Source organism: Juglans microcarpa x Juglans regia, chromosome 1S, assembly GCF_004785595.1.
Source record: "Juglans microcarpa x Juglans regia isolate MS1-56 chromosome 1S, Jm3101_v1.0, whole genome shotgun sequence".
Taxonomy (NCBI): Eukaryota; Viridiplantae; Streptophyta; class Magnoliopsida; order Fagales; family Juglandaceae; genus Juglans; species Juglans microcarpa x Juglans regia.
In genome coordinates, this window is record NC_054595.1 from 6007704 (window position 1) to 6026533 (window position 18830).

The following is an 18830-nucleotide window of genomic DNA, read 5'->3' on the forward strand; positions in this document are numbered from 1 at the left end:
GTTTCTGTATCCAGAGTTATTTATTATATTTTGTTTTTTAATAGTGAGATAAGATAAGATAATATAAGAAAGTTAAATTGTTTATTATATTTTGTATATGAATTTAGTCTCTTCAATGCTACCGTTTAGAGTTATAACCCGTTCGAGTATTTAATTTTTTTAATTTCTATATTTTTACTTAGTAGATAAGTAAGTAACTATTAGTAAAGTTATATGTATATTTTTTTAATTTATTTTTAATGATAATGTTAAAAATATATTTAAAAAAAAAAATTCAACTGGCCATACTGAACGGCCGGGTAGCACCAGTACAAAATTTAATAAGTGGGCCGACTGCAATAAATCGAAAAGACGAAAGGCCGGCCCTTTGATTGAATTTGATAGGGCTCAAGTCTTTAGGCAAAAAGAAATAGAAAATATAACTTTTAAAAAGGAAAAAAAAGGTGAAAAAAAAATCAAAATCTCAAACAAAATAAGAACATAGTGTTATAAAAAATTTAAAAACTCAAAATGCATTCAACAATAATAAAAATAGAAAATATTAATATGGAAAACAGAAAAGAAAAAGCTTGTTTATTAATTTCTGCATTGTTTCAATTTCTTAAAACTTTTATTTGTCATTTTTCTAATTTTAGAGATGAGATGATATGTGAATTTTATAAATAGTAGTAAGATGATTGGTGAATAATATTGAGATAGTTTAAGTTAAATATTTATTAGATTTTGAAAAATGAGAGAGAAAAGTTGAATAAAAAATATTCTAAAATAAAAATATTGTTAGAATATATTTTTTGTTTTGAGATTTAAAAAATGTAAATAATTTTTTTGTTTTTTTTTTTAATTTGAGAAAGTTTAATGATTTGTTTTAAAGTGTTTATGTTTGAGTGATGTTTAGGAAGAAAATGAGATGGAAAGAAAATGAGATCAACTAAGATGAGACGAGATAAAAATTATTTCTAAACAGTTCGTTTGGTTACTAAACACATCTCAACTCATATTAACTTATCATTACAATTTTTTCAAATTCTAATACAAAATATAATAAACAAATTAATTTTTTTAAATTTTAAAATAATAATAATAATAATAAATAATATTTTAATAATATTTTATCATTTCAATTTAACTCAATTCAACTCAATTTAACTCAACTCAATTTAATACTCACGCGTAGCTTTAACCTTTTAAAGAATTTTATAGTTCTTTTGTATATTATTTTTGTGTTCTATTTTAATTACTTTTGGATACTTTTATGTTGATATGACATGCTGCGTGTGATTGACCATTAAGTGGAAGATAAATGATAGAGTTACGTGTGTATAACAACTTGTTTATAATTATATAATAAAATAATATTATCTTAAATTGTAATTTGACTTTGACTTTTGATTTGATGGTTTTAAATTTAATAAAAAATTATTATTATATTTAAAATTGTTTATAAATTATGAATATGTTATTTGTTAGCCTATCATTCTGACTATCCAAACTAATCCCAAAATTAGATTCAATCCTAAGATGCAATCTCACACAATTCATTTGAAGTGGAGGTCCCCTTAAAAAAATGAATTTCTTCCCGTAGATTTCAAGTGTGTCCCACTTTTTCTAAAGAAAAATGATTTACTTATATTTATAATTTCTTTACAACTCTACATAAAATGAAGGGTGATTTTGTAATATTGAAATTTATTTTTAAGAAAAAGTTTACTATGCCGTCCCAAAATGACCGCTCCATTTGACCGCTCAATAATTTTTTTTTTACTTAATGATGAAGGAAATGATTTTAAGTTTTTTTTTTAAATATTTAAATATATTAAAAAAATACGAATAGAAAAAAGAAGAAGTTACTTTTGTAATTGTCGGTAACACTGAGCGGTGCTACTCAGGAGGCAGAGTAGCACCGCTCTATTTTTAATGGAGTGGCATGATTGTATTGATTGATTGAAAATGAGTTGTAAAATAATTGTAAAGAAATTGTAAGCGTATCATTATCTTTTTCCAAGTGAAAAACAAATACCACACAGTAATTTTATCAATAAATTAACCGAACTTTTGGATGGAGGGATAGTTTCATATATGTGTCTTATCCATATGAAAATTTTGATACTATATATATTTTTTTGTTTTTGAGTAAAATGAAAGTAACTTCATTACGTGTAAGTTGAAACAACACTACATAGTTTATCAGTCAGTACTAAACTCGTAATTTCAATAGGACCCGCTTCTACCCAACAATGGGATCCCTCATTACATAAAGCCATCTTGGCTAACTTATGTGCTACCTCATTCCCTTCTCTATATGTAATAGCAATTTACCAATCAATATAGTAATTGCCAATTGAAAACCATTTTTGTATCTTCTTTAATATGTCCAAAAGTAGACCAATCATCTTCAGTATTCTGTACAACTTTTATAATCTTCTATGCATCACCAGCAAACAAAACTCTTTGGAAACCTAATTATGAACACATCTCCATATCCCTTCATAGGGTCATGCACTCTATTGCATCAAATCTTTATATCCCGTCTTTGTTCATGCAAGGCAGCTAATATTTCATCATTACAATCTCTAACAATCACACCCATACCCATTATCTAGTTTTTAATATCAATTGCTGCATCAAAACTTGCTTTGCAGCATTCTTTCTTGGTCTCTTCTTAAAAACCGAATACTCCTCCTCGAGTTCTTTGCCTTAAGCCATGACCCAAACTGGTTTCCCCTGCCTTGCTCCTTAAAGCTCTGATTCCATGTGCATCCCAAAGCATCATGAACAATCTGTTGATAGGTAAAACACATTCTCAACAACTTCTCATACTTCAAAGGTTCCCACACCTTACTTCCATTTACATTCATTGTTCTCCCTCTGGCTATTTGCTTTTTCAGATCCAGCTCCACCATCACCAATAATAATTCCCCCACCCTATCCCATCTTCTTGCACATCTACATCCACTTTGTGTGTTTGGCAAAGGAGATAATGAAGATATTTTGCCACACCTCCTAGAATACCGGTAGTTTGCTCACCCTCCACACCTTCGACATTGTGGAAGAAAAAGCCTCTCTATTGATGGGTTTGTCCAAACAAACCTTCCATACCAAACATCTGCCCCCTTCTTCTGAACTTCATCCATTACCCCTTCATCTAGGAATATTGAGCTATTATCATCTTCCATTAACCTCAATTGCCTCCAATGCTCCTCCAACCTATCTATCTCCCTAGAAACCAAAACCCTACTTCTACTCTCGCTCACACCACTCATATTGCACCAGGAACAAAGTGACTCACCTCACCTCCACTAGAGAGGACTTTTTTATGAGACTCTATTTCTTTTAGACTAGTTTGGAAGTTGAACAAAACCTAGGGTTTGCTACAATCGTTTTTAAAATAAAAAATACCTTGTTTTAGGAAGTGGTCGGACTCAATTTTGTTGATTACCTCCACTTTTGAGGGAGGAATACGATGTAATAAAAAAATGCCTAGGTGCCACAAAATACCTCATAACCAAGGCTAAAAGAAACTACGCAACATAGCTAAAAGAGTTTACACTCTATTTATGTCCAATACTGCAATTACAAACTCACAACAAATCCATAAAATGAAACATATATAATCAAACAAATCAAAAGTATTAATTTTGAAATCGTGGAAGACCTTATAATAATTAGTATGTGCGAAACTTCACAACGAGCCTACAAAGGAAGAGTACATGAGAAAAGAAAAATTCAGAAATACCTGTAGCTCCATGCTTAGCTAGAACATTAAAAACTGCATTCCCTTTCCAAACGACATGCTGAACTCTGACAGAAAGAAAAGAGTAAAGGAGCTTGATATCTTAAGATCCATAAATCTCCAAGGTGGAAAAATGGACTAATCAAGACAATTTACCACTAAAGCTACATCTATCTCGAATGTAACTGAATATACATCAAACACTAGGCATGCAATTCAAAAGAGCTTGATGTGAAGCTTTCAACTAAGTAAAACAAAAACTAAAGCTGCTAAGACTCTCCCTATTTAGCATTCCACCACAACAAACCCTCGCAGGATTGCCAAAAGAATTAGAACCATCTATACATATTGGTGGTCTAATAGATTGGGGGTCATACACGCTAGGTTTGCTTATATATATATTTTTTATAATCCTTATCTTTGCCTTTATTTTAGCTATTAGAATTATACTTAGTTCGATCAAAATAGTTTAATGTTACATTATTTACATGTGTTTTAAATTGTTTAGTAGTTTTTATGTTGCTCTGTTTTTTCTTTCGCTGGCTGGTCTGTTTTGCACGGATGATTTGTTTAGTTTTAATGTATAGGTCGTTTTATTTGTGTAGTTTATTGTATAGGCTTTTTGATTATATTAGTTTTGATGTATGGGATGGTCTTTTTGAATATCTATAAATCCCAAATATTTTGTTTGTTACCACGGTTTTCTTTCGTCATAAGTGAGGGCTATTAATAAAATTGGAATATCCTCTTCTTCTTAAAAAAAAAAAAGAAGTGCGTGTTAAATTGAATTAATCTAAATCAATACAATGGTTTAACCCTGTGCACCAACTGTTGGACATTGCTGGAATCTATGACTGATCCCCGCGCGGCAACTGAATGAAGTGTGATGCCCTTTGGTAAATTAAACACATTTTAAATGTATTCCTTGAAAACTGAGAATTCATGATTTTTCCTAACTGTCATTGGATTGTTGACAAATAGGGGATCTGACCCCCAAGAATTTGTTCATTATATACTCTCCAGAAATTTAGAGAAATACTTAATTTTCTTTTTTGCTTTGGACTTTAGCTACTTTATATTAGGTTTGATAATCTTCTTTTGTGTGTATCGAAATAAAGATTAACGAGAATTGATATTATTGTCTCTTGGGAGTAGATTGTCAAGAAATCTAGTGCATGTTTAAATTTTGGAGGCATCGAAATTCTACTCTAAGGAAAGCATCTATCATAATGTTCCTTAACTGCCACGTGGAAATTATAAAAATAGAAAAAAGAAAACAGGAAACTATACGAACCCAATACCATTCTTCCATCCCTCTCCCTCATAACCCTAAGGGCCTAAATCCTCCCTTTCACTCCTTGCCCTCCCTCCGTCCACTACTCATGGAATCCATGAGTCTGTTTGACACCATCTTTTAGCCCGCATGATAGAGATCCAATTCTGGCAAAGATGTTCCCACCCGGCTCCCCTCCCGCCTCCCGATACTAGAAGTCACTACTCCAAATGCAACAACAAATGTTGTGTTCTCTCTTCAGTCTGAGGAGACATGTGAGAGGGAGGGGAGAGATGGAGGCGAGTGGTGATGGGAGCTTAGGGGCGAGAGGGTTCAGTTCAGGGGCGAGAGGGAGCTTGGAGACAGAGGTTTTGATTTCCTTTTTTTAAAATAGCTAGGTGGTTGTAGCCACCTCAGTCGGTACATTTTCTCTGTACCATTTCTCGGTGCCAATAGCATTTTCTTATATCTATATTTTTCAACTCCTCATCTTTCTTATGAGTATTTGGGTCTAAGAGCTATAATGAAAGCAATTCACAATGTCATATTGTATACGGGTTTCTAAAATGAGAATTAGTCTATTTATTTTGAGTATTTATCATTAGAAACTTGCGAAGAGTTCCTATAAACAACTCACTTGGATGTTGAGATGAGATAAGATGAGAATAGTTCCTATTATCTCATCTTAACATTCAAATATCACTCAAACACAAAAGATATTCAATTTTATATTTTTAACTTTTTCGTCTAATCATTATTTAATCATTATCATTCAAACTTCAAATGAGGTAGTTTGGACTGTCAACCACATTCTTCTTAAAAAATTCCATCTTAGTTGGAAGATTACCAAGGCAAGCTCTCCACAAAAAAAGTTTCACAACATTCAAAATTCTTTTGTGCCAAATTCTTGAATAACTTACGCGTTTGTTTTTGCAACTTTAAGCTTGTTCCTTTAATCGATCTTGTAGTTCTCCTTGCAGATGGTATGCACTTCTCACTCAAAATCCCCCATTTGCACAACTCCACACTAGTTTGCTAGTACTGTTACAAGGACTTACTGGTATTTTGTACATTTCCTCAACTTCAAAAGTTGATAACATTTCTTTTACCATAGAGGCTTTCCATCGCTCTTCATCTCTGTCTATTAAGGTTGTCACCTTTTCATCTTCACGTAGAACCCTTATAGTATTTTGGATTGTGAAAATTACTGGTCGTGGAAGCTACTTATCATTCCAAATTTTAGCAGATTCCTCATTGCCAATTCTCCATATCATTGATTCTACAATTAGTTGTCTTGCCATGAGGAAACTTCTCTCCAAATATATGATGGGTTACATCTTTGCCTTAAGGAAATCATCTTAGGGAAATATTTGAAAAGAGTTTTAACACATTTGTTGTAGTAAGCTTCATCCTTGCTTGGCTAAAACAACAATGTATAAATTTTCCAAATTTTTGAATCCGAGACTATCTGCATTCTTTGCCTTTCCCATTTGTCTTCGATTAAGCCAATGAATCTTCCATTCATCCTCTTTCTGCCCCCACCAAAATTTCTGGATAATTTTGTTTATTTCCAGCAAGAGATTCTTAGGAGACTTAAAGACACCCATCTTGTAAGTTGGGATAGCTTGTATGACAGATTTGAGTAGGATTTTCGTCCCACCTTTTAGTTGCTTATTTTATTTCTTATAGTATCCAATATGCATTTGAAAGACTTTGAGGGAGATCTACAAATTAAAGTAAGTAAGCCCAATTATTGTTCACTGGATTCAGAAAATTGAATGCATGCTATAGCTAGAACGATCTCTTTGACTTCTTGCTAGGTGTTTCTGTTGAAGAAAATGGATGTATTTTCTTTATTAAACTTTTCACCTGATGCGTTTCCATTAAGTCCCAATAGCCTAAGTAACCTACTCCACTCCAAGGAATAAGCCTTATAGAAAAGTTAGTTGTCATCGGCAAAGAATAAAGGGTTAATGTGTAATAGACCACTAGAGATTGGAACTCTTATGATATGGTCTAAGTTTTTTATGTTGTTTAGAAGGGATCCTAAGACTTCTAACTAGTGGACGAAGAGATAAGGTGATATAAAGGGTCACCTTGTCTAATCCCTCTTGTTGGTTTGAAAGCTCCTTGATGGGTGCCATTAATGAGGATAGAATAACATGCAGAACTGACACACCTCATGATAAGATCAATTCACTTCCTATCAAAACCCATCTTATGCATCACAAACTTTAGAAAATCCTGTTCGATCTGATCACTTGTCAAATTTCAAGGGCATGGACGCAGACTTAATGTTGTCCAAGATCAGTCTTTCAAAAATGAAGGCACTTTGGGTAGGCAAAATAATCTCAGGGAGTGTTAACTTCAATTTGTTAGCCAACACTTATGCTATGATCTTATAGAACACCTTGAACAGGCTTATAGGTTTAAATTTCGAAACTTTGATGAGATCTTTGACCTTGGGGATGAGGGCTATTAAGGTATCATTTATACCATATGTCCATCTGTGAGAATAACAAAAGCTAAAAGAAAGAAAAGCAAAAGACGATGAATGAAAAGAAGTCCGAGGTTGAGGAGAAGAGAAAAGCAGAGAGAGAAAATGAATGGAAAAGTGATTTCTACTTTATTCCATCGTTCATAGTATTGCTGCATGGTGCTGCTACTTTATACTAAAAAAGAGAAATAAATCCTAATTAACTAATCAAATATTCCATCAACCTTTGTACAGCTATACAACAATTTTACACAAAGATACATTACACCTTAGCTGAAGGAAGGGCCTTCTAGTAAATCAAATGAAAAAGTATTACAAGTAGTGTGTTCATTTGATGATAATTGAGCCTTCATATCAGAACCCTTCATGTTGCCAAGAGCAACTGATTCTTCATCATCTGGTGATGTAAAGGTGATGATTCCATAATGTGTATGCTCTAATATCCCCCCGCAAGATGAGAATAGATGTTAACTATTCCCATATTGGAAAGGTGTGAATAAAGCAAATAAGATGGAAGAGACTTGGTGAAGATATCAGCTAGTTGAGATTGTGTGGAGGCATGGGCAGTTCTGATTCGACCTTCTCTAATTTGATATTGGATCAAGTGACAATCCACTTCAATGTATTTTTTCCTCTCGTGAAAAACTGGGTTTGCTGCTGTATACAAGGTAGCTTGGTTTCACAAAACAAGATAGCAGCTTGTTGATGGGGAATGGACAAATCATTAAACAACTGTCTAAGCCAAGTAAATTCAGTAGAGATGGAAGCCATGGCCCGGTATTCTGCCTCAACAGAAGATCGAGACACCACTGTCTGTTTCTTGGATCTCCAAGAGATGAGGGATTGGCCTAGGAAAATACAGTAGCCAGTGATTGATTTTCTAGTATCAGGGCAAGAGGCCCAATCTGAATCATAGTATCCTCTTAAATGAATGGGAGAAGAAGAGGATAAGAGGATGCCTTGACCAGGTGAGTTTTTAAGGTATCTTAATACCTTATGAGCTGTAGCAAAATGGGAGGTGGAAGGTTGATCCATGAATTGACTAAGAACTTGTGTTGGATAGTTGATATCTGGTCTTGTGGTGGTGAGATAAAGGACTTGACCAATGAGTTGTCTATATGGGGTAGGATCAATTAAGGGTGTGCACAATGATTTGCTCATTTTGTGGTTTTGATCCATTGGAAGTTTCAAAGGTTTGGAGGCCAACATACCTGAATCTACAAGAAGATCTAAGGTATATTTTCTCTAACATAGGTGAATTCTAGTGGGGGATCGAGCAACCTCAATGCCTAGAAAATATCTCAAGGATCCAAGGTCTTTTATTTTGAATTGAGTGTTCAAAAAGTTCTTGAGGACAAAGATGGATTCAAGGGAATTACTTGCAACTACTATGTCATCTACATAGACTAGTAGTGTTGTAAATGTGGTGGCAGTGATGTAAGTGAAAAGGCTGTAATCAACCTTAGATTGAGTGAAACCAAATTGAATTAAAGAGGCAGAGAACTTGTCATACCATTGGCGTGAGGCCTGTTTGAGGCCATATATGCTTCTGAGAAGCTTGCATACTTTGCTAGGATGACCCTTAGTGTAACCAGATGGCTTTCTCATGTAGATTTCTTCTTTGAGCGCACCATTAAGGAAAGTATTGTTGACATCAAATTGTTGAAGATGCCAACCCTTAACGACAGCTAAGGCCAGGATAGTTCTGATAGTCACCATCTTAACCACTGGTGAAAAAGTCTCATGGTAATCCACTCCTTCCTGTTGGGTAAAACCTTTGGCAACCAAATGGGCTTTTTTTCTTTCTCTCAATAGTGCCATTGGAGTGATATGTGGTTTTGAAAACATATTTGCAATCAATTGGAACTTTGCCAGGGGTAGGTCAGTAAGAGTCCAGGTTTGGTTTAGTTCTAAAGCCTCAAGTTCAGTCTTTATTGCCCTACACCAATCTAGGTCATTGACAGCTTGTTTATATATGTGTGGATAATGATTTGATGAGATGGTTGCAGAAAATAAAGAGAGGGCAAGGGATAAATGATTATAAGAAATGAAAGAAAATAAAGGGAATGATATACCTGATGTAGAAGTTGCCATGTCCACTGATTGAAAGGGTGAAATGGAGCTAGCCTGCTGATAGTGAAAGTCTTGGAGGTATTGTGGAGCTCTTCTACTTCGAGTGGATCTCCTAAGAACAGGTTGGGATGAGTCTGAAATGGTTGGTGTAGAGGAAGGGTCTGAAATGTTTGGTATGGAGGATGTAGAGGAAGGCATTGATGGAGGAGAGATAGAAGTTGTGATGGAATTTTGTGAATGGGTAGGCAGATTAGTGGAGACTAAAGGTAAATGAGTGCAATGAGAAGAAGAAGGAATGGAAGGATAGGGTGATGCTAGTGGTGTAGGTGTTGAGGAATGGGACAAGTGATGAAAGGGGAAAACATGTTAATAGAAGGTTACATCCCTAGAGATAAGAACTGTCTTAAGTTGAGGTCCAGCAACTTGTAGCCTTTTACCCCAAAAGGGTAACCAAGAAAGACACATTATCTTCCTTAAGGATCAAATTTGGTTATGTTTTGAGATAAAATGGAGGCAAAGCATAGGCAGCCTAAAATTCTCATGTGAGAATAGGTGGAAGGTGTGTTAAAAAGGAGTTCAAATGGGGTTTTGTTTGTAAGAAAGGGACTGGGAATTTGATTGATTATGTATGTTGCAATGAGAATGCAGTCATTCCAGTAGATGTTGGGAAGATTAGATTGAATCTTGAGCGCTCGAGCTATATTCAATAGATGTTGATGTTTTCACTCAACAACCCATTTTGTTGAGGGGTTGCCACACAAGTTTTGTGATGAATGATTCCCCTTTTTATTAAAGAAGTCTCTCATTTGGCACTCAAGACCATTGTCACTTCTAAGAATTTTGACTTTTGTTTGAAATTGGGTTTCTACCAGATTACAAAATGCCTCTATGCATGGTCTGGTGTTAGATTTAGCTTTGACCATGTAAATCCAAGTGCACCTAGAGAAATCATCTACAATTGTTAAGAAGTATTTGGTGCCATCATATGCTTCTATTGAGTTAGGTCCCCAGATGTCATAGTGTATAATTTTAAAGATGGTTTTTGTTTTATGAGTGCTATCTGGAAATGGGAGCTTATGGTGTTTGGCAATGGGACACACATGACATGGGTTAGTATCAAAAATAGTGGATACATGATTTTTAATAGAGGAATCTGTTATTACATGTATCCCTGAAATGAGAGTATGGCCCAGTCTACAATGCTAAAGATCATAAACTTGATTAACATTTTTGAAAATAATAGAAATAGAAATGGTCTTTTGTAAAGAAGAAGAAAAGTAATCAGGAAGAGCTGATGGAGACACTGGTTCTGTAAATAGATGGTAAAGGCCGTTCTTCATCTCACCCATGCCAATCGTGGTCCATGTCAAAAGGTCCTGGAGAAAACAGATTTGTGAAAGAAATATAAAATAGCAAAAGAGTGAAGTGGTTAGTTGTTTGGCTGAGATTAAATTGAAAGAAAAAGAGGGAACACATAACAATTATGCAAAATCAAGGTACGAGTAAGATGAACAGTGTCAATGTGAGTGATAGGTGCAATGTGGCCATTTGGAAGTTTGAGAAGAAAAGAAACATGAGAAGTGATAGATGAAAAGAGAGAGGTGGTACAGATCATGTGATCTGTAGCACCAGTGTCAATGATCCAAGGTGGGTGTGTGTTTGTGTGATGTGTTGGAGTGAAAGAAGTGAAACAAAGAGAGTTACCAGTCAAGTAGTAGAAGAGGTACAAGCTGCTTGAACATTATTGACTGAATGATTGGCAATAGAGACGTCCTTTGATGGCAATAATGAAAGGAGTTGCCGATACTGGTCTTTAGTTAAAGTTAAGTTGTAATTGAATGGACTCTCTGGTTCAAGTAAGGTCATATTGGCAGAGGGGAAGCCAAGTTGTTTGGATTTGTCATGAAATTTATGCCCAGGTGGATAACCATGCACTTTGTAGCACTTGTCTGCTAGGTGTCCTTTCATATGGCAGTGTGTGCAAATAGAGGCTTGAGCATTTCTTGCTTTTAAGCAGTTGTCCAGAGTATGCCCTTGAATTTTGCAGTGAGTGCAAAAAGGTCTGTCACATTTGGGAGGCTGAGTTGGTCCGAAAAATGGCTTATAAGATGGGTATGGCTATTTCACAGCAAGGGCCATTGAATCAGGTGAAGGGTGGCCATGAAGTACTAGATGCTGCATTTCTTGTTGTTGAATCATAGAAAAAATTTTGTTTATGGTAGGCAAGGGATATAGCAGCATGATCTGGTCATGAGTAATGTTATAAGAGTCATTTAGGCCCAATAATAAGCTATAGCCCAATGGTTGAGCTTATAGCCCTTGTGTAAACGGTGGGGGATAGCTGACGTGGCATAGGAAAACAAATTTCTCTGTTGGGGTTTTTTGCGTGGCTGTGTGTACGGTTGTTGTTGGGGCTCGTCAGGGCCCTTGGACATTGGCTGGGGGTCTTTGATGTTTGCAGATCTGGTTTCAAAATCCCCTCAGGCCCTTCTTGAGGTGTGCGTTCCGTTTTGTCAACCGAAAATGGTTGATGGTGAAGTTTTTGTTCAATTCTCTAAGGAAGAACTGGAACGTTCGGCGGTTCCATTTAGGTTTGCTATTGTATTGAAGTTTCTACGTCAAAGACCATCGTTGGATAAGATTCGGACATTCATTCACGGTCATTGGGGGTTGGTGCATCAATTAGTTGTGTCTGCTATGAGGAAAGCTAGGCATGTCTTTGTGAGATTTTCTAATGAAGAGGACTTTATAAAAGCGTTGTCTAGGGAGAGTTGTGAGATTGAGGGTATTGGTTATAGGCCATTCCAGTGAACGGTCGATTTTAACGAGGATTCGGAACTAGCCTTGGTGCCAGTATGGATTACATTACCTGGTCTGCCACCTAATTTCTATCATGAGGATTTCTTGAAGAATATTTTGACTCCGATTGGTGTATTCATGCGTAGAGACAATGTTATTCGTTGTGCCACGAGAACGAATGGGGCCAGACTTTGTGTTTTGATGAATATATCTTAGGTTCCTATAAAATTTTTTTGGATCGGCACTTCAAAGAATCCCACGTGTTTTTTACAAGAGGTAATTTATGAGACGTTACTGGCTTTTTGTTCTAAATATAAGGTGCAAGGGCATAATCTGTCTACATGCAAGGCATCTCAGAAAGTGGTAAAGGAGGGGAAGAAAAAGGATTTGGTTAAGTAGGATTAGGTTCCAAAAATTAAGACTGGTCCAGACAACTCTGAGAAGGAGCCTGTGGGTCAAGAGGGAGATGGTCTTGAAAAGCAGCCTTTAATTTTGAGTGTTGAGGGTGAGAGGGCTCCGGTGACTGAGTTACCTTCTTTTCTAGAGGGGGAGATGGCGTCAGGTCATATGGAGAATGTTGATAATACAGACGAGCCTGGGATTACTAATTTATTGGCTTCTAATTCGTCAACTTCAAATGGGTGTTTGTTGAGAGGGGAGTCGAGTGGGTTGTATGAGAAAGAGGATGCTATGTCTATTTCACCAGTTTTGGAGGACACAGGTGTGGCTTTAGAATTGTGTGGTGCAGAACAGAGGCAAGCAGGGGATTGTGAGGTATTGCAGAATAAAGAGGGTGAATTTGTGGAGGAGTGTTTTCATATGGTTGTGTTTAAAGAATTTGTGGATTTGGTAGACTCAAGGTCCGATGGAGAGGTGGGGTTGTCTCACTTAGGGAAGGATCGAGATGGTTTATCGGATTCGGAAGTGGTGCCAAAGGGTACGGTTAGTAATTGTGTTTTGCGTAGTTCATCCAGGGCTCCAAGTAGGCTTCGAGGCTGGATTTATGATTAGTAAATTGCTATATTGGAACGTTCGAGGGCTAGGTACCTCGAAAAAATGACTTTGGTCGTTACTGAAGATGTATAAACCAAAGATATTAGTGATTGCAGAACCTTTCCGGGAGGAGGGACATTTAGTTTGTTGGAAAAATATGTTGCGGTTTCAGGAATGTTATTCAAATGCAGCTCAGTCAGGCAAGGTTTGGGTGTTCTGGAATGAGGAATATCAAATCAATATACTAGAGGTATCTAGTCAACAGATTACATTGCTAATAAACTCTTCAATGGTGGTTTAAGTGGTTTATGCAAAATGTTTATATTCAGATCGTCAAACTTTATGGGCAGAGCTTCTTACGTTTGCTTCTTTGCCGTTTCCACGTATTGTAATTGGTGACTTATTCGAAATGATGGGGAGAGACCGGGGGGGGGGGGGGGGGGGGAGGTCATCTATGGCTGCTTCGTGCTTTGGAGGAGTTCTGTACGTTTATTGATGTGGGGGGGGGGGTTGATTGAGGTACCATTTAGTGGTAATAATTTCTCCTGGTTTAATGGTCAGGGGAGAGGGCAAGAAGCTGGGCTAGGCTTGATTGTGCACTCTGCAGTGTTAGATGCTTGGATTTTTTTCTGTCTTTGTCGTTGAAATGTTTGCCCCGTAGGACATCAGATCATGCTCCTATGTTGCTGGGCATGTCAGATTCGTGTGAAAGATATGGCCCTTCATCTTTTAAATCCCAACAAATGTGGACTCTTCATGATGACTTTTAGAGATGCGTTTCTAGTTCTTGGCAAGAAAATGCAGGTGGCACGGGGCTACGGTGTCTTGCTAGTAAATTAAAACGACTTAAGGTTGTGCTTAGGAGCTAGAATAAGGAAGTCTTTGGGTGGACTGGTGTTCATATAAAACATTTGGAGACCAAGGTGGAAGAAGGAGAGGCTCGGTTGCAAACAGGATTTTCAGAAGAGGCGGAAGTGGATTTACTAGCATCATAACTTGAGCTTTCTTCTTGGTTGAAAAGGGAGGAGTTACGTTTGGCACAACAAGTAAAGTCCACTTGGGTAGAGCATGGCGAAGTGCATGCTTGGTTTTTTAACTCTTTGAAGGTCCGAAAGGCTAATGTGGTGAGGGAGATGCAATTGAGTGATGGGAGTGTGTTGGACTCTCCTGAAGCTATCCATGATGCTGATGTGTTATATTTGGATGAGTTCCTCAAAGAGCGTCCGGGCAATGCGTTGCCTGAGTTATCGGGTCTTATTCAATCGGAGGTGATGGAAAATGAAAATCAAAATTTATGCAGAGTTCCTTCAGAGGAAGAAATAAAGAGTGCTTTGTTTTCAATTCCGGTAGATAGTAGTCCGAGGCCGGATGAGTTTGGATCTGGTTTTTATCAACATTGCTGGAAGATGGTGCAGTTGGACGTGAGGGAGGCGGTTTCTGATTTTTTCCGTGGGAATCTATTGCCCAGGTTCTATTCTTCTTCATTTATTGTTCTTGTGCCAAAAGTTTCAAACCCTTCATCCTTTGAAAAATTTAGGTCTATTAGCTTTTGTTCGGTGGTGTACAAAATATGTTCTAAAATATTAGTGGATGGCTCATCTCCAGTGTTGGATCATATTATTTCTTTGGAGCAAGGTGCGTTCCTTCCTGGGCGTAGTATTTTTTAGAACGTAAGTCTCACTCAAGAGTTGGTGCATGATTTAAATAAGCCAGTTCATGGGGAGAATATATTGATGAATGTTGATATTGCTAAGGCTTATCGTACAATTGATTGGAAGTTCTTATTCCATGTGTTAAGTGCTTTTGGTTTTTAAGCCCAAGATTGTCAATTGATTTTCCAGTGTGTTACTACGCCATGGTACTCAATTGTTATGAATGGGACTGCTAAAAGATTTTTTAAGAGTGGTAAGGGGCTACTTCAAGGGGACCCTCTTTCTCCATACTTATTCATTCTTGTGGAGGAAGTTTTTTCTCAACTCCTGAAACAAGGATGTGCTGCGGGTAAGATTGGTGGGTTTACGAACCCACAAAATTGGCCTTTTATTTCCCATTTACTCTATGCAGATGATATGGTGATATTTGCAAATGGGAGTAAACAATCGGCTCAAGAAATTAAAGTTACGCTTGGATTCTATGCGTCGTGGTCAGGACAAAAGGTGAATGAATCCAAGTCATCAATTTTCTTCTCAAATAAAATTCTGATTCGTAGGCAGCGTGAATTGTTGGCTATAATGAGATTTTCGGAAAGAAAATTTCCAACAAAGTACCTTGGGGTGCCAATTATAACTAGATGGATAAAAGTAATTTATTTTGAGGAGTTGGTGCAACGGATACGGCAGAGGATAGAAGGTCGGAAACTGAAATTTCTTTCTTCGGGAGCTCAACTAATTTTGTTGAGAAATGTTCTATCTAGTCTACCGGTACATTTGTTGGCTGTCACTAAGGTGCCGAACATGATTATTGCAACGCTACATAGATTGTTTAGTTCCTTTTTTGGGGCTCAATTGATGGTAAACTGAAAAGGAAATGGGTGAGATGGGAGAATATTTGCAGACCAGTTGATGAGGAGGGCCTTGGATTGAGGAATTTATATGATGTACAAAAGTCGTTGCACTTGACGTTCGCATGGAATCTAATTAGTTCAACTTCATTGTGGACAAGATATGTTAAGGCCAAATATGTGCAAGGGCAACATATTTCTTTAGTTTCTCAATTGAGGGGCACCTGCTTTTGGAAGATGGTGGTGCGTGAAGTAGTGTTTTAAATTTCGTACCGTACCGACCGGTACGATAGAAATTTTTCGTACCGGCAGGTACTATATGCGTTTTGTACTGGCCATTTCGGCCGGTACCGGCCGATATTTCGGCCTGTGTTTTTTTTTTTAAACTACAAGCATATTTTTTAACCCCTAATTCAGGCTAGACTATTTATAATTTATATATATATATATATGTATTTATATATAATTTATTTATATATAGACTATTATTTTGGAATATAATTTTTATATATATTTATATATATAATTTATTTATATATCGACTATCCCGAAACGTTATCCCGAAACGGTATCGGTACCGAAATATTTCGTTCCAGTGCCTTGACCCGTACGGCGTCCGGTATGGTATTCAAAACATTGGCGTGAAGTGCCGTTTGTGTTGAAGAATTCTAAATGGCTGGTCAGAGAATGCAACATTTCCTTTTGGTGGGACAAATGGATGGATTATGGGCCATTATATGATCAATAGAGGGCTGTGGCAGATGGAAATTTACTTGTGAAAGATTGTATGGAGGGAACTCGATGGGATGTGGATACTTTACGGCACTTGGTAGGACAAGAGAAACAGGAATTAATTGTTTCAACGGTTCTTGGCACAAGAGTTGGTGATGATAAACTGGTTTGGATGGGCACATCGGATGGGTGTTTTACAACAAAAAATGCGTGGAGCCTTGTTCGCGAGGTGGTTCTGAATTCATAGTGGTTAGAGTGGATTTGGCATGTGGCCTTACCAAAAAAGATTTAAGTACTAATGTGGAAAGCTTTGTCCAAGAGTCTCACTATAGATGAACGTATAAGGAATATTGGAATTCCAATGGTGTCTAAGTGTGAGTGTTGTCGACAGAGGGCGTTGGAGGACTTGAATCATGTTCTGTATGGGGGAGAGATGGCTATAGCTATTTGGAAAATTTGCTCTCATGCTCTGGGGGTACCATACATAGTTAGCAGGTCATGGAAGGCAATGGTTGAGGCTTGGTTCAAACGCACAAAGAAAACGTCATAGGTGGAGAATTTACTTCGATTAGTTCCAAGTATCGTCACGTGGAGGTTATGATGTTGGAGGTGTTCGTCCAGAATGGAGGGAAGAAAGGATTTAGTTGGCGTGTTGTGGAGGTCTATCAAATTCTGGATTAACTGGGTTGGATTAAGGCTAAAGGATAGCTCTCACTTGGGACGACGGGATGTGGAAGTGCTTAAGTTGCTGCAATTGCCGATTAAGTTACATATCAAGGAAAGAGTTATCGTAGTCTCTTGGCATAAACCAGATCCTGGTTGGGTCAAATTAAATATTGATGGAAGTTGTTTAAACAATCCAGGTGAGTTGGGAGCCGGTGGAATATTGTGAGACTAAAATGGCGATGTGAAGTTTGCATTTGCTGCTCGACTGGGTAGGGGAACCAATACGAATGCAGAGCTTCGGACATTATTACTGGGATTACGTAAATGTCGGGAGTTGGGTGTTGATAATATTATTTTGGAACTTGATTCTTTATTGGTGGTCAATTGGTTGAAAGATGGGAAGTGTAGCTTATGGTATCTGGAGGACTTTTGGGATGAAATTCTTGGGATTTTATCAAGTCTTAATTTCCAGTTCCAACATGTGTTCAAGGAAGGAAATATGGCAGCAGATTTTTTGGCTAGAATGGCAGTAGTGGATGTAATGAAGAATGGTTGTCACAAGGAAACATTCCAATGTTGCTTAAGGGTATTATTTGGACTGATCGTAATGGCTTACCTTATTTGCGCAAGTCTAAGAAAAATGGTTGAGTGAGTTGGTTTTTGCGATTTCGAATTTATTATTTATTTGTTTGGAAAGTTCGGTTGTATATAAGGTATTCCTCTGCCAAAAGTGAGGTTTTAATAAACTGGGGATGGGTCGCTCGTGGACAGATGAATCTCGACACTTTTTTTTTCTTTTTCTTTTTTTAATTTTAAAAAAGAGTCATTTAGGCCAATAAGGAATTGTATTACACAATCCCTTTGGTATCTATCAAGAAGTACAGCAAGTCTGCCACAGGTACAATCAGGCATAGGATCATAGATGATGAGTTCATCCCAAATAGTTTTAGGTTTGCCAAAATAAACACTAATTGAATCAGTGTCTTGTTGCAAACCTGTAAGAGCCTTTTTGTGCTGGAAAATTTGATGCCCATTTTGTTGAGTGAATGTCTTTGAGTTCAGTCCATATTTGTTATGCATTATTCATCAATGCAATATTGGATTGAGGGTTAGGTTAATGGAATTGTGGAGTCAGGAGACTACCAAGTCATTACATCTCTCCCAAGTATCATAGAAAGGGTCAGTAAGGTTTGTTGGTCAAGGTTTCATTAATGAAACAAAGTTTGTTCCTGGCGCGAAGAACTCTGCACGTAGCTCTTAACTAGGTTGTATAATTCTCTGAGGTGAGAAGGTTAGGGACCAAGGGAATGGAAGGGTTGTCCCCATGATCAAGGCGATAGGGGTTGATGATGTTTGTGAAATCTAGAAAAATGGAATTGTTCATATCAGTAACCATAGCAGAATATTCTCTCTTTGGCTCTTGATACCATGTGAGAATAACAAAAGCTAAAAGAAGAAAATCAAAAGAGGATGAATGAAAAGAAGTCAGAGGTTGAGGAGAAGAGAAAAGCAGAGAGAGAATGAATGGAAGATGATTTCTACTTTATTCCATCGTGCATAGTACATT